Genomic DNA, 15,787 nt, shown 5'->3' with positions numbered 1-15,787 from the left:
TGTACATATATAGGTGTATATATATCTATGTGTGTATATATCTCTACGTATGTATATACACATGTATATTTATGTGCATGTGTCTGTGTGTATTTATGAATGTGTGTATCTATGTGTATGCATATCTATGTGTGTGTAACTGTGTGTGTCTACGTATGTATATATGTGTCTATATCTATGTGTGAATATACGTGTGTGTATATATGTGTATCTCTCTGTGTTGACGTGTGTATTTGTGTGTCTATTTGTGTATGTGTATTTGATTTTCCTAACAGAAACATAATCTCAAAGGGAGCTGTAGCTGTGTTTACTTCACCATTGTCTCCCTTGTGTCTAGAATGCAGTAGGTGTTTAATAAATATGTGTTGAATGAGGAATAAATAATTTATGATAAGAGCAGAAATCTGAAACACAAAGTTAAATTGTCTCCCATGTGTTATAAAAAAGAATGTAAAGAATTATATGCTGCACTTTATAATGATTTTTTAATTTAAAATACATTAAAGGTATTCTAGTATTTCATACTTGGATATTGTAAAAATATTTGCAGTTCAATGTGATTTACCGCCTCGAATGAATTCATGAACAGGTAACATTTTACTGTTAGGTGGCAACTATGTTGATTTTTTTTTTTTTTTTTTTGCGGGTTAAATTTGTATTTATAAGATTTAAAAATTATCTGTGCATAGTAAACTATATGATGCTTATTAGGTTTATATAATCTCTTAGCAAAAAAAATGAGTAATAGGTAATTTTTAGTGAAACGTGCTATTTCTAGGCAGTAATCTAAACCTTTTACCCACCCTATGCCATTTGATCTTCAAGAAGCCTGTGTGGTAGGTAGGAACTGTCATTACCTTCAACATATAAATGAGGAAGTGAAGACACAGAGAGTTAAAACATCCTAATTGAGGTCACACAACTAATCAACAGTGGCCAGAATACAAAAAGGCAATTTGTCCATTCTTCTATTCAGTCATCCATTTTTTAATTAAGAAAACACCTTCTGTGTACTTACAATCTACCAGGAACTGAGTTATGTAATAAGGATGCAAAACAGTGACGTAATCTCTACAGTCATGATGATCCCGGCATAGGACAGAGGAGTGGACCAGATGTCAGGCTGCCCAAGAGACCAGCTCCACCTGGGGAGACAGAAACCAGGCAAGGAGTCAGTTACTTCTCCCACTTTGGATTCCTGTTTTTAATGGTGGAGTCATTAAGCATCATAGAATGATCCAACGTCTCTGTTTTCCCTCCCTAGAGTCTTCAACTGAAGTCATAAAAGAAAGGGACTATTTCAGTACCAAGTTACCTAAGTGTTAATGTTTGGTTCTGTGGGTGGCCTTGAATTTGTAACTTTGCAGCGTGCCACTCTTGCTTCATTTCATCCAGGTTTTTCTTGACATCTGAAGAGGCAGTATCTCTAGGGAGTATATTTTTGTATTTCTCCATATGTTGCTTTTTGTCTCCTCACATATATTGCCAATAAGACTTGTGAGTTCCACCACAGGCCAGCTCTGCAACTTATGTTTAGTGTTGGCCTGGAAAGAAATATTATTATTTTCATTGGTTCATGTCTTTTCCTCTATTGTAGAAATGATCTTTTCCTGCATTTTCCCTCAACAGATTGAGGCATTTTCTTCCATCTTATTTGATCTGTATTTTGTACATTGCTCACAGGTTTTTCTCATTCAGGATCGTGTTTGCTTCTACCCTTTATCAAAAATCTCTTTAACAAAGTGCCTGCCTCCCATATTAACCCTGTAGCTCTTCCAGTGATTACGTTTCCCGATACTTGTCTTTTTTCCTTTCCTGTAGATTAAGGTAATTTTTTTGCATATCTGGTTCTTTGCCACAGTCCTCTCCTTGAAATCTAGGCTACATTGACCTTGGTTTCCTCCAGAACATGGCTGCCACATAATACTGAAACCAGAGATGCACTGATGCTGAAGAACTTTCTTGTTTCTCTCTCTTTCTCTTAGGTAGTCACTTTGCAGTCATATTCAAGTATGCCCATCGAGCATATTTACTCATCTAATGTTTCCCGAATTTATGGAACAAATGGCAACAGGGACTATAAGATAGCAAAATGCAGCATCTCTTAAATTCCTTACAACCAAATGGGGAGCGAGGGTGGTGGGGATGAGCATATGTGATTTTAAAAGAGATTTTTAAAAAATTGTAGTAAAATACATGTAACACAAAATTTACCATGTTAACCATTAGGTGTAAAATTCAGTGGCATTAAGAATATTCACAATGATATATATCTTTCCCTAGAATATTTTTCATCTTGTAAAACTGAAACTCTTTACCCATTAAACAATACCTCTGCATTTTCCCTCTTCCCAGTTCTCAGCAACCAGCATTCTATTTTTGGAGTCCACAAATTCCACTACTCTATGTTCCTCATGTAAATGGTATCGTATAGTATTTGTCATTTTGTGACTGGCTTATTTCACTTGGCATAATGTCCTCAAGGCTCATCTATGTTGTTGAATGTATTAGAATTTCCTTCCTGGACAGGTGCAGTGTTTCACACCTGTAATCCCAGCACTTCGGGAGGCTGAAGCAAGAGGATCACTTGAGCCCAGGAGTTAGTTCAAGGCTGCAGTGAGCTATGATCGCACCACTGCACTCCACCCTGGGAAAAAGAGCAAGACCCTGTCTCTAAAAAAAAAAAAAAAAAAAAAAAAAAAAAAAAAAAAAAAAAAAAATTCCTTCCTTTTTAAGACTGAATGATATTCTGTTGTATGTACATATTACATTTTATTTATCTCTTCATCCATCAATGGACAGTTTGGTTGTTTCCATCTTTTGGCTATTGTAAATAATGCTGCTATGAACGTGAGTATCTGTTCACATCATGAGTAATTCTTTTTTTTTTTTTTGAGAAGGCGTCTTGCTCTGTCTCCCAGGCTGGAGTGCAGTGGTGCGATCCCAGCTCACTGCAGGCTCTGCCTCCCGGGTTCACGCCATTCTCCTGCCTCAGCCTCCCGAGTAGCTGGGACTACAGGCGCCCGCCACCTTGCCCGGCTAATTTTTTGTATTTTTAGTAGAGACGGGGTTTCACTACGTTAGCCAGGATGGTCTCGATCTCCTGACCTCGTGATGCACCCGCCTTGGCCTCCCAAAGTGCTGGAATTACAGGCTTGAGTCACCGCGCTCGGCCCACATCGTCAGTAATTCTAAAACTCAAAGTCACAGAACGACAATAACATACATATACCACGAGAACTTACAGCTGTATGTAAGTGCAGAGTGTACTGTGGGAATCACTGAAACCAAGTGAGAACTTTATAGAAGATGGAATTATTGAGCAGCACTTTCAAGGTACCAAGAGATAAGATTTGAAGGCAAAGAGAGAGGGAGGGCACTTGGCATATTCGTATTGTGCATATAATAATGATAAAAGTTGAGAAACAAATGATGTAGAGGGTGGAGCAAGGGTGGGGTGTTCTTTAGGCTAGAATAGATAGTGCTGGCCTGAATAGATGAGAAGAATGCTAGTGAATTGATATGAAATATTAATGACCATGATTTTAAAGTTTTCACAGAGCAATCACTACAATGAAGCAATTGTGAATTTCTCAGAATTAAAAGGCATCCACTGGACTGTAGGTCCCGTAAGGGTAGGCCTGAAGCAATTTGCTTTGCCCACCCCTGTAACCCAGTGCCGATCACAGCGTGTGCACTGGCAGGTGCTCAGTAAATGTATGTTAAATACATGAATGAATGCATGAACTGCCAAGGATGATTGCCACTGATGAAGATGGGCTAAAGTTGAGAAGACTGAAGTTGCAGGTTTTATTTGAAGGAATCAGGTCTCATTGGAATAGCTGAAAGAAATAACAAAGGTATGGGATCTGAAATACTTTAAGGAGGAAGAATCTTTCAGGCAAAGCCACTAGATCTCCGTGGTTAGGATTTTGCTTATAACTATCGTCAATATCTGTGTTAGTTTGTCCTATGTTACTATAACTTTTTGTAACTGGTGAGTATTTTAATAGATGTTAATTGTTTTCCTCTCTACCCTAGATGTGTTCTTAATAGCTAATTCTGTTTTACAAGTCTCACTTTTGGTCGGTATTTTCTTGTTAAGATAATCATACTTCTAAGGATACAGGGAACACAAAGATGATTTTAATTTATAGATACGTACATTGTTTTAGACTGCTTTTCCCCCTTACAGGGAAAAAGAATCAATATATTCATTAATTATCTTCTGCTTATCGGTAGATAAGAGGTTTTTATCATTTTCACCTAACTTTGTGATTATATGTCAGCAATAAATGAAATTCCATTGGCATTGTACAAGTATGGAACATGGGGGCTGGATTGTCTTATACATTAAGCAAGGGAAGAAGTCTACATTTGCACGTTGAAACACCTCAATTGAAGGCACTAAGTCCACCTTCTGTAATCTTTGGTCCTAAATGGAAAAGGATCCATGTATTTGCTGACTGTTGTTCTCTGCCGTGGCTCACACCATGGCATCTTTGGTGGTAAAATTGTAAAGCTTCTCTATGCTACATTCAAGATATAAAACAAGTGGCTATATTTTAGAGGAGAGAACAAAGATGTGTGATACGATGGCATGAGGAGCTGGAGTGAAATGCGGCCTCGCCAACGAGACAGAGGGCACCGCCGGCAGCCTGGCATTCTGTGCCCGGCAGCAGATGGTCACGCACATGCTCCCGAGTCCCAGCCACAGGCACACGGGGAACCTTGCAGGTTCCTTTCAACAGTAATTATTCGAGAGCTGTTTTCTTTAGGTGTTTGGGAAAGGTCAGCGTCTGATCTAATTCCGCCCACAGTTACGCAGTTATAGTTTCCTTGACTGAATTTGTCACTGTTTTAGCATCATCTGACATTCTATCTGCTTGCCAGTTTTCTTGTTAATTCCTTTTGGAAAACTATTTTTTCCCCAAGTTTGTCATTTTACTTAAAAAAGACACCACAAAAGGGTCTTCTGTGCTGTTGAGTTGTTCGCTTTTTTGGTCTTTCCTATTGGAAAAATCTCACATAAACCACTTCCTGATGAGAGAAAGCATTGATTTAATTCTCAGCCTATGTTTATAATTACTTCTGAAAGATGACTTCAGTGCATTAATAAGTGATTAAATAAAAAATATTTTAAAGAATTGATGATAATATATCCTTCTCTCAATACTGAGTTGCGGCTGAGAGGGCGGGGATCAGGGATGAAGGCATTATGGTCCCAATCCTGAATGAAGAAAATGTACAGGAAACAAGCAGAAGCCTGTCCGGGCGCCAGGCATCTCACAGGTGGCCTCCCTGGACCAAGGCTGGGGGAATTGATCATAATTGTCTTGTCAACTGTCTTGGACATATTAGATACCATCCTGCTCAAGGCACCAGGCTTGACTAGATGGTACCTGGAGGTCTCTTCTCTATGATTCTATCAGGCTATTGACTTTTATATTCCTAGTTGAATATGATTACGTCATTGACTCTGAGCTAAGTTTCCCAAGGGATATTACCTTATCTGCCTCTCTCATTGAGCTTTCTTGATGACCAGCTAAGACGGTGTAGGAAATAGTAATTTAAAGTTTATAAAATGCTGCACAAATGTTAGAGCTTATTAGGTTATGTGCAAGGATAAATCACTCACTTTGACATACATCTGTGATAAACTGTCTACCATCGGTTTGTAAAATTTCAGCCTTGAACTCTTGAGTACCTGGAGGACAATTATTTCTGATATTATCATCTTCCTGCCTTTCTTTGAAGACCAGGGTTTTAGTCTATTTCTTTGCCATTTTGTAACTGTGGGGAAATTACAACTGCTGGATTTGGGTCTCCACACATATCTTTTCTGTTTCCTCCTGTAACATTGTTACTCTAAGAACCTATATTACTTGGGTAATGATGCAACGTTGCAAATTGCCTAAGCTCCACAAAGGCACAATTTAATGAAAAACCCCTTTCCACGTCTCATTATTCAGCAATGATGTTAGTGTCCATAATACAAACTTAACTTTTATTAATTATATTCTTTGCCTTGCATGTTAGGGTCAACATGGGGTTAAATAAAAGGAACCTCTGTGCTTACTGGGGTTATGATAATTTATTTAAATATAAGCAGAAACTTACCTTCCTGGATTGAGATCTGGGTCTCAGTCTAAATTTTTAACTTGGTATCTGTAATTTTTCAAGTTGTAGACGTTATTTGAAGTAGTATTGATTTGGTTTATGTAGAATAAGGATTCTTCAATATGCTCACATTTCATGCTAGATAAATCATCATAATCACTGCACATCCACCTTTGGATGCTCTGGTTAAACAAATAACACAATCCCTAGAAAGTAGAAAAGCTCTCTTGCAATTTGGAGTACTCGATTTAGCTATCTTTAAGTTATTTCTCCATCCTTGTTTTAGAAACACAACCCAAGTTATAAGACACGCCAGGGATCTCAGCGTCACAACCAAGTTATGGGTACCATTTGTTGGTTACAAAAGGGCAAGTGTTGCTCATTACTATTTAATTGTGTTGGTTGTGGGGCCATACTTTTCAAAAGATATTATCATTTAGTGGATTAGATTTCTATCCAGAAATATTTCTGTTAATGCTCATCTATTAGCGTCTGTATTAGTCTGTTCTCACACTGCTATAAAGAAATACTCGAGACTGGGTAATTTATAAAGGAAAGAGGTTTAATTGACTTACAGTTCCGCATTGTTGGGGAGGCCTCAGGAAACTTACAATCGCGGTGGAAGGCAAAGGAGAAGCAGGCACCTTCCTCACGGGAAGTGAGTGCAGGCAGGGGAAATGCCAGACAGTTATTAAACCATCAGATTTTGTGAGACTCACTCACTATCATGAGGACGGCATGGGGGAAATTGACCCCATGATCTGATTACCTCCACCTGGTCCTGCCCTTGACATGTGGGGATTATGAGGATTACAGTTCAAGATGAGATCTGGGTAGGGACGCAGCCGAACCATATCAGTTTCCAAGTGTTCCAAGTACAGTTTTAGAAAACTGTATTCTGATTGTGGAATTTAGAAATTCTGTTCCAGCTAAATTTAAACTTCAATAAAGTAGTTTCCAATGTGACCACTTTCTATCCCAAAAGGAATTGTGTGTTGATGTGCATGGTGAAGGTTCATTTCTCATCCTAGTGCCGGGGAGACTGGTGCCCCTGGGGCCCCTGCCACTTGGTTCCTACTTCCCAGCCTGCGCTGAGTGGTGTATGTCCTGCTGGAAAGTGGGAGCAATCAGAATGTGCATCAGAGAATTTCTGGGAATATCCTGATAATGGATGTGTGACTAGAGAGTCACTTAAAGACCAGCAATGATGTCAACGTAAAGAAAGCAAAGTGGCTTTGCCCTGCCTTCTAGGACACAGCTCACATCTACCCCTTATGCTGAAGTACATTAACTGAGGCACAAATTACAAATGCCATTTTTATGTCAGATAAAACAGAGATTAATGTGTATATGGCTCATTAGAGACTCAACAGCTTCATTGAAAGTGTTGGTCAGCTTTACCTTGGATGTTGGAAACACCATAGAGTTAACAGGCCTTTTGCATTTTAAAAAACAACCATACCACAAATACTTTCTTCTAGCTTTGGGATGGCCACTGAACCCATGAAGTCAGAACATGTAGTTCTTTTTGCTGCGGGTGGCACATCACAAGAGGATAATAAACCCACATACATCATGCAAGATTATACCTTTCCTAGTTTGCCCTCTGCTTGTCAGTGTAAGAGAAAGATAAGCAAGGAGAGAAAAAAAAGAAATCTCACTCAATGCCCATATTGTGAAATCCCTAGTGAACTAACATTTTTTAAAATTTATTTTTTATTGATACATAATAGATGTGCAATTTGGGGCATATATGTGATAATCTGATATATTCATATGATGGTTATTCTCTGGATAGTACTAATAAAATTATTTCAAGAAATGCATAGTTTTTTCTGGAATGTAGAACAGCAAGGGCACAACTTTTGCTTGCTTGTTTTGTTGTCTTGAAGACCAACATGGCATCTTCCTGTTGCAGGGACTCACAAACCAATACCCCAAAATATGGCACTTGGTATACACTGTACCGAAAAAAAAAATCTCAAAGTCTCTCTAATCACCTTTCTCCCCCCATCAACACCTCTCCCAAAGCATAGGATGAGACTGTTCTCTGAACTTCCCTTATTTGCCTAAAATCTGGACCTACCATAGAAGAAGACAATAACCTCTGGTCCTTTTTCCAAGTTTTCATCAACTGAACACATCTCACAGGAGGGAAGACTAACATATCTGGATAGACTTTTTGTTACAAACCATCATCTTCTCTGTGGCCCCAACAGACTTTGCCCCAGACCACTGTATGTTCCTCAAGTCCATTAAATTCCCCTAAAAATCATTTACTATCCGCCTAGAATCACCCACACTTCCTACCTCCCTTTCCCTAAGAAGTAGCATATATAAGCATATGTGCTCCATTGGGATACTGGGTAATTGTTCTGTGATTCTCCCTGTGTGCACAGTAGTTATAAATGTATAAAGGCTTTTCTCCCATTAATGTGCCTTATTGTGAGCTGATATTTCAGCAAGCCTTTTGAGGGTAAAGGAGAAGTGGTCTACAGTTGTTTTGGGCTTGAGGGTTCAGAAATGGGTAGTGTGAATTACCCTGGAGCTCTCACCGACATGGTAAACACAGAGTGTGACCTCACCCACCTTCTCACTGCCCAGTGAGCACAGGTTCGGCCAGTAGTCTCCAGGCAATCCGGTTGGACAGGTTGTGTCTAGAAATCATGGTCAGCGAATAAAGCCATGAGTGGGGCAATGCTGTGGGGAGGGAAGTACGGAATTCTATAGCAATCACATCGCCTCTTCTTCCATGTAAACCAGAAGATGACTGGCAGGGAGAAAAGCTCCTAGACACCTCTCATCTGCTCTGTGCCTCAAGCCTCACTACAAATAACACATTCACAAAAAGATCTCATTTTGATTTAGCGAGTCTGCATATGTCTAAGCTCATGGTGATTGAGCCTTACTGATATTTTTACCATACGAGCTTCTTCAATGAACATTTCAACACAGAAAATACTGCTCATAGTCATCTCATGTTATTACCTGATCTTTCCATTAATCTTTCCTATAGGCTTTTATATATTTATTGAACTTTTGGATCAAATTTCCCTGATTGCTTAAATATGTATGTATCTCAATGAACTATTTTGCTCAACGTAGGCAGTAATAGAAGACTGAGGTCATATACAGGCTGAGCTAGAAGTGACCGTGGACTCACTTTTATTCTTCTGAAGGAGCAACAGGACCCAAAATGATACCTGATCGGAAGAAATAGTGGAAACTTCGGAATGTGTAAAGTGTTGATCCAAGCCCTTCATGTGCATGAATGAATTTCTGCCTGCCTGACCAGATATCTCCTGCAGGGGGACCTAAGGGACCCATCTGTGACTGTGGGGTCTGTGCCCACTAGCCTCGTTTATTTGTGGTGACATCGACTGGAAGGAGAGCAGGTTAGGGCTGCAACAAGGTAGAGCTTCTAAGGAGCACACATCTATCTGCTTGGCCAGGGACTCCAGTCAGGTAGTCGCCGGCTGAGTGGCAGGAAGTTGAGAGGATGACTGGCTCATGTTAAACAAAGTTTATGGGAGGCCATTGTTTTAGACTGAGCTCCTGCACTAGGCCCCAGCAGATCAGGCCAAACCAGAGCGAAGCCACTTATGTTCAGTATTACATAATCAAACTGAACTTGGAAATGGGTCAGTCTTCCACACAACAGGAGCTTCAGAGCAACCAATCGAAAGGAGCCCAGTTTACCCGAGTGTGCATCCTAAGGAAGTCCGTTTAGCTTTAACCCTGTTAGGAGAGTAATTCTGAAACGACCAGTCTGCTTTGTGTTCCCTGTTTCTGCCTTCTTCAGCCCTTTCCTGCCCACAAAGCCAACTCCCTCTGCTCAGCTCAGCAGAACATCCATTCTATTTCATAGCATGAGGTGTTGCCTAATTCTAGAATTGCAAATAAAAGCCAATTAGGGCTTGAAATTAAACTTGTCATAATTTTGTCTCTGGACACAGGGAAGCAGGCATCAATAGCACAGGCCATGCTCTCTAGAGCACAAAGAACTCCAGTCCTGAGAGGCTGGCCCTGTGTGAGAAGCAGGGCTACTACAGTGCTCTTAGCCCATGGGCCACACTGAGAGCAGGACTCCAAGATGAGGCAGACGCATGCACGTGCTTTAAAGACTGGACACCAATGAGCTTCCAGGGAGTGGGAGAAGCTCAGAAAGGGTAAGAGCAAATGTCACTGCGCCCCTATGATGTATATTATGGACCGAATTGTGTTTTTTAAAATTCATGGTTTGAAGACATAATCCCTCATGTGACCAAATTTGGAGACAGGGCCTAGGGAGATAATTCAAGTTAAATGAAATCCCAAGGTTGGGGTCCTAATCCAGTAGGATGGGTGTTTTTGTAAAAGAAGGAAGGTAAATCAGAGTTCTCTTTTCGTGGGTACAGAGAGAAAAACTCATGAAGACCCAGTGATAAGGCGGCCGTCTACAATCCAGGAAGAGCGCCCTCACCAGAAATCAACTCTGCCTGCACCTTGATGTTGGATTTCCAGCTTCCAGAGCTGTGAGATAGAAATGTCCGTTGTTGAAGCCACGCAGGATGTAGTATTTTGTTGTGACAGCCCAAACAGATCAAGAAAATGTGCCAAACACCAGGCATACTATTAGCTCATCTAATTCTCAAAGCCTGTAAGGCAGGCTTTACTATCGCCATTTCATAGATGTAGAAACAGGCTCAGGAAAGGAAAGTCATTTCTCTAAAGTTGTGTGGACAGTAAGTGGCTCCTGACATTTGAACACGAGATGGGCTGAGAGGATGAGAGGGGGGTGGACAGTAACATCGTAGCTCCTTAATGGGACTCAGTCACAGAAAGTCTGAGCTTAGAGATCTGTGCAAGTGTGTGTGTGTGTGTGTGTGTGTGTGTGTAGAGGGTGCACTGTGAGTTTTCGAGGGAGGAGATGGGGGTCTTGCACGTGTGTCCTTGTGCATTTTGGGTGGACGAACTAGGTGAGAACAGGTGGGTGTGGGTCGAGGCTAAAGGCAGAGGAAGCCAAAGACAGTGCCTCCAGTAGCCCGTGGGAAGCTTCCTCATGCCTTTGAGATGTTGCAGAAGGTCCCAGAGATTCAGGGAAGCTCTGGCCCATGGTGATCTCAGTGGTACTGGGTTCTGTCTTAACGATTTGGGCAGTTCTGGGGGTGACACAATTAGGGAATACGACTCACATCAAACTGACCATGAAATACCAGTTGAGAAAGGAAAAGTAAGAAGAGAAAGATAGTTTTGCAAATGACTCAAAGTTACGTAGATGGAAGGAAGAGCTAGCCTGGATTTAAACAGATCTTCATGGTTTCACAGGGAGCTTCAAAATTACTCTCTCAGTCTCCAGAGCTCCAGGACAGCCTCAGAGCCTTCAGGGTCTGGTCTTGCTTTCCCCACAGGGCTATGGTATAAGAGGTGGATATGCCTGTCTCTGTGGAGAGAAGACAGGCATAGTAAACCCTTAGGGGGCACTGTCTGTGTCCAAATATGGTGCAAAGCTTTTGGCATACATTTGCTCACAGCGCCTCACATGTGCTAATATCATCCCTAGTTTATTGATAAAGACTGAGGCGGCTGGTGTGGTGGTTCACACCTGTAATCCCAGCACTTTGGGAGGCCAAGGTGGGCGAGGTCAGGAGTTGGAGACCAGCCTGGTCAACATGGTGAAACTCCGTCTCTACTAAAAATATAAAAAATTAGCTGGGCGTAATGGTGGGCACGTGTAATCCCAGCTACTCAGGAGGCTGAGGCAGGAGAATTGCTTGAACCCAGGAGGCAGAGGTTGCAGTGAACTGAGATTGCGCCACTGCACTCCAGCCTGGCGACAGAGCAACACTCCCTCTCCAAAAAAAAAAAAAAAAAAAAAAAAAAAAAAAAAAAAAAAAAAAAGAAAAGAAAAGACTGAGGCACAGAGAGGCTGGATATTATTTCTACAGTCACACAGGCAGAATAGGACTTAGGCAGTCTTTGAGCCTAGGCAGTCTACTAGATTATGCTGCCTAGTGGCTTTCTGAGGAAATCCACCTTGCTTGGTATTTCCTGGACCAGGAGAAGGGCAAGCAGGCCTGGGGAGCAACATTCTGAGCTTGTTACCTGGAGGTCTGGGATTGATTCCTTCTTGTGCCTGTGCCTCAGTTTGCCTGGCTTTAAACAGTGTCATGCGATATAGATCTTGCATATAGATGCTCTGTGAGGATTACTCAGGGAATGCTCAGAAGTTATTAATAAAGCTCCTCAGCAAAACAGGATTACGTAGATTTAAAAAAAGAAACAAAAAAAGAAGCAACACCAGTGGTGTAGTAAAGCAAGACTGTATTAGGAAAGACCATGTCTTTGAAGCAAGGCAAACACATTCCCGTGGCTTGAATCAGCCTCATGGGAAGGGCAGCAGCAGCCGTCAATCACGAAGCACTGCCTTCTCTGCATTCTGGACGCTTCTCTGCAGCTCAGAAGCTCTGCCAGCTATTAGGCCACCTAGATGGCAGCAAACTGGTGGGTGGGTGAATCCTCTGGATATGTGACAATTGAGAGGAGGGTGTGAGAGCAATAAGCTGGCATGGAAGTCTGTTCTTTTTATTCCCCCCCACCGCAGAATGAGAAAGTTTTAGCAAAAGAAAAAAAAAAAAAAGAAAAAAAAAAAAGGAGAAACCAGACCGAAATGTATTGATATATGATGAACTACACTGACCCAGAAATCCTATCTGATTTGTCATTGAGATAAAAGCTCCACATCGATTTTGCTGAAGTGCTGTCATGGCGCATCATTCATCTGGAGAAGAGTTAATTAAGAGTGCAATTTAAAGATGCATAAAACCTGGACCTAAGCTGTAGCCTCAGACCCAGGCACCTTGTGCTCCAAGATCAAATACAGGTCCCAAGACGAGAACGCCTTCGTCCCCCTCCCAAAGTCAATTTACCTCTGTTCAATGTTCAGATATCATTTTCTGCATTTGACTTGGTTACCTGTAGGCTGAATTAGACCTACCCTGTGGTAAATGTGCTGGCATTTTCTTCATGCTTTGGTCTATAAGCTTATTGTTTTCAAATTTTCAAATTACGTTTTTGCAAGATATAAGCTTTCAGAACCACTGTACTATATGCTTTGTTTAAATTACTATGACTCCCAAAACAAGCATAACATCATTCAAACGAAAATAGGGGTTTACACATTGCTTATGAAATCAGAGAAAAAGGCAGGAGGGGCCTTTAAAAGTTTTAGACAAGCCTTTTAATTTTACAAATAACAAAACTTGATTAAAAATGCAAGAGAAAAACTCTGCAAGACAAAGGGATGAGAGTTTAAATGCCCAGATTAAAGTCACACATTTCCTCTAGTGGGTGAGTCATGAGAATGGGTACATTCTCATGTGTCCTGACAGTACAGAGGAAAGCATAGATAAATCAGCACAGCTACTTTCAATTTTATTGATGAATCCCTCTCAACCGGCTTCAGTCTTAAAATTTACTTTGTCTCTACCATCCAATAACATGACACAGTGCTAAACTGCATCAAAAAAGATCAATGGGTACTTTGCCAGAGAAAAGAAAAAGAAAAGCAAACAGCGGGCTAGGCATGGTGGCTCACACCTGTAATTCCCGCACTTTGGGAGGCCGAGGCAGGTGAATCACTTGCAGTCAGGAGTTCCAGACCAGCCTGGCCAACATGATGAAACCCCGTCTCTCCTAAAAATTTAAAAATTAGCCAGGTGTGGTGGCGCGTGCCTGTAATCCCAGCTACGTGGCTGAGGCAGGAGAATCACTTGAAGGGAGGCAAGAGGTTGCAGTGAGCCGAGATTGCATCACTGCCCTCTAGCCTGGGCGACAGAGCGAGACTCTGTCTCAAAAAAGAAAATAAATAAATAAAGAAATAGAAAAGAAAAGCAAACAGCAGAGTAACAGGAAAAATCACTGACCTGACCATGAGTCACGCTCAGCAACCACTTGCTGGGCTGAAACACAAGATATCATTTATAGGACTTCTGTGTGTGGACCATCTTTCTCACTAGTGCATAGTCACTAATCACTTGTCTCAACTCAGGGAAGACTTAATCAGCATTAAAGGCAATCTCATTGGCATCTAGAATGATAAAGGTGCAGGCAGGTACGCATGACTGTTTCCGCAGAAGAAAGAAAATAGGTGCATTTCCTCCCGCGGTGAGGGCTGGGAGGCACAGAGAGCTCTGGACGTCTCTGAACTGCATATCATATTCATCTCCAGCCCCAGGCAGCTTTGATGTGACACATGACCATTTCTCTTATGTGTGACTAAGAGTAAAAGCAGCCAACACTGTAAGGAGAGGAGGCTGGATTTGCTGAGAAATGCACCAAACACACTCTACGGTGCCCTTCTCAAAAATCAAACATCTCCCACCAGCAAGACCTAGGTAATGCACATGAATTGAAAATATTGAGAGAGAGAAACAAAGAGACAGAGAACCCACACTAAACTTCTCACTTTAAAATTAACAATTTGATTTCTCGTCCAGGGAAAATGATTATAATCCCTCATTTAAATTTAGGCTTAAATAGCCCAAAATTCCTAAATTGGCCTTCTGAGATTGTTGCTGCATTAGTTTGTTTTTTTTTTTTTTTTTCCTTAAAGCGAGTAGTGACTTTCACAGGATTATTGTGACATCTGGGTGCGAATAAAAGGAAAGGGCTTCATCCGTAGGAAGGCAGTCTGCAACTGTGAGTTTCATGGTGGCTGTGACTTCACTTTCTTGGGACTTCCTGAAGTCTTCCTCTCTATTTTGGACAAGATTAGGGGAACAGAAGATATATATTCGCTGATGCAGCCAGGAAAGATGAATATTTGCAAAACTTAATAGTATAAAGAAAGAAGTGTTTTTGGTCAAAGAAGTGTTAGAAATGCCACTTAGCCATTAGTCTAACGACTTATGGACTTAGCCAGTTAGTCTAAATTATTTTTTTCTCTCTTTAAGTTTTATTTCTTAGAACCATTAATATACTGACTTGTATCTATGAATCTCTGAAAAGAGAATACAGTAAGTACCTTTTACTAAATTTATTTATTTATTTTTTGAGACAGAGTCTCACTCTGCTGCCCAGGCTGGAGTGCAGTGGTGCGATCTCGGCTCACTGCAACCTCTGCCTCCTGGGTTCAAGCAATTCTCCTGCCTCAGCCTTCCAATTAGCTGGGATTACAGGCACCTGCCACCACGTCTGGCTAATTTTTGTATTTTTAGTAGAGATGAGGTTTCACCATATTGACCAGGTTGCTCTGAAACTCCTGATCTTGTGATCCGCCCGCCTTGGCCTCCCAAAGTGCTTGGATTACAGGCATGAGCCACTGCGCCCAGCCACTAAATGTATTTTTTAAAGGAAGTTTCATGGAACCAGCTTTCTACAAGAGACCCTCCAGGAAATGGCTCGGTAATGCAAAGGGTGCATATTTTGCAGGGAGAGGCGCTGGGGAGCAGACTCTGACTTTGCTATTTCCCACCTATGTGGCCCTGGACAATGAACCCCTCTGAGCCTTGTGCATCATCTCTAGATTAAAATGCTCTGTACTTTCAGGTTGTTGGATTGGAAATTGAGTCATGTGCTTGGCACAGTGTTGCCACAGGTAGACATCCAACCCATGGTGTTTCATTTTGCATGATAAATGGATGGTTTGCTCATTCGAAGCATCCGTTTGAAAATAGCCGGGCGTGGT

General features: G+C 41.3%; 1 protein-coding gene across 2 annotated transcripts in view; it reads right to left on the bottom strand.

The window, feature by feature from the left end:
- Nucleotides 1-15,787, bottom strand: part of CHRM3 (cholinergic receptor muscarinic 3) — a 505,898-nt gene that overhangs the window by 76,914 nt on the left and 413,197 nt on the right. For both annotated transcript variants that reach the window (XM_030937128.1, XM_010384685.1), the window contains one exon: nt 1,019-1,145. The gene's annotated coding sequence lies outside the window, so the exon portion shown is untranslated. The remainder of the gene's footprint in view (nt 1-1,018; nt 1,146-15,787) is intronic.

The sequence above is a fragment of the Rhinopithecus roxellana genome, chromosome 8 (assembly GCF_007565055.1).
Source record: "Rhinopithecus roxellana isolate Shanxi Qingling chromosome 8, ASM756505v1, whole genome shotgun sequence".
Taxonomy (NCBI): domain Eukaryota; kingdom Metazoa; phylum Chordata; class Mammalia; order Primates; family Cercopithecidae; genus Rhinopithecus; species Rhinopithecus roxellana.
The sequence above is the reverse complement of the archived record's forward strand: the minus strand, read 5'-3'. Positions and strand labels throughout refer to the sequence as shown.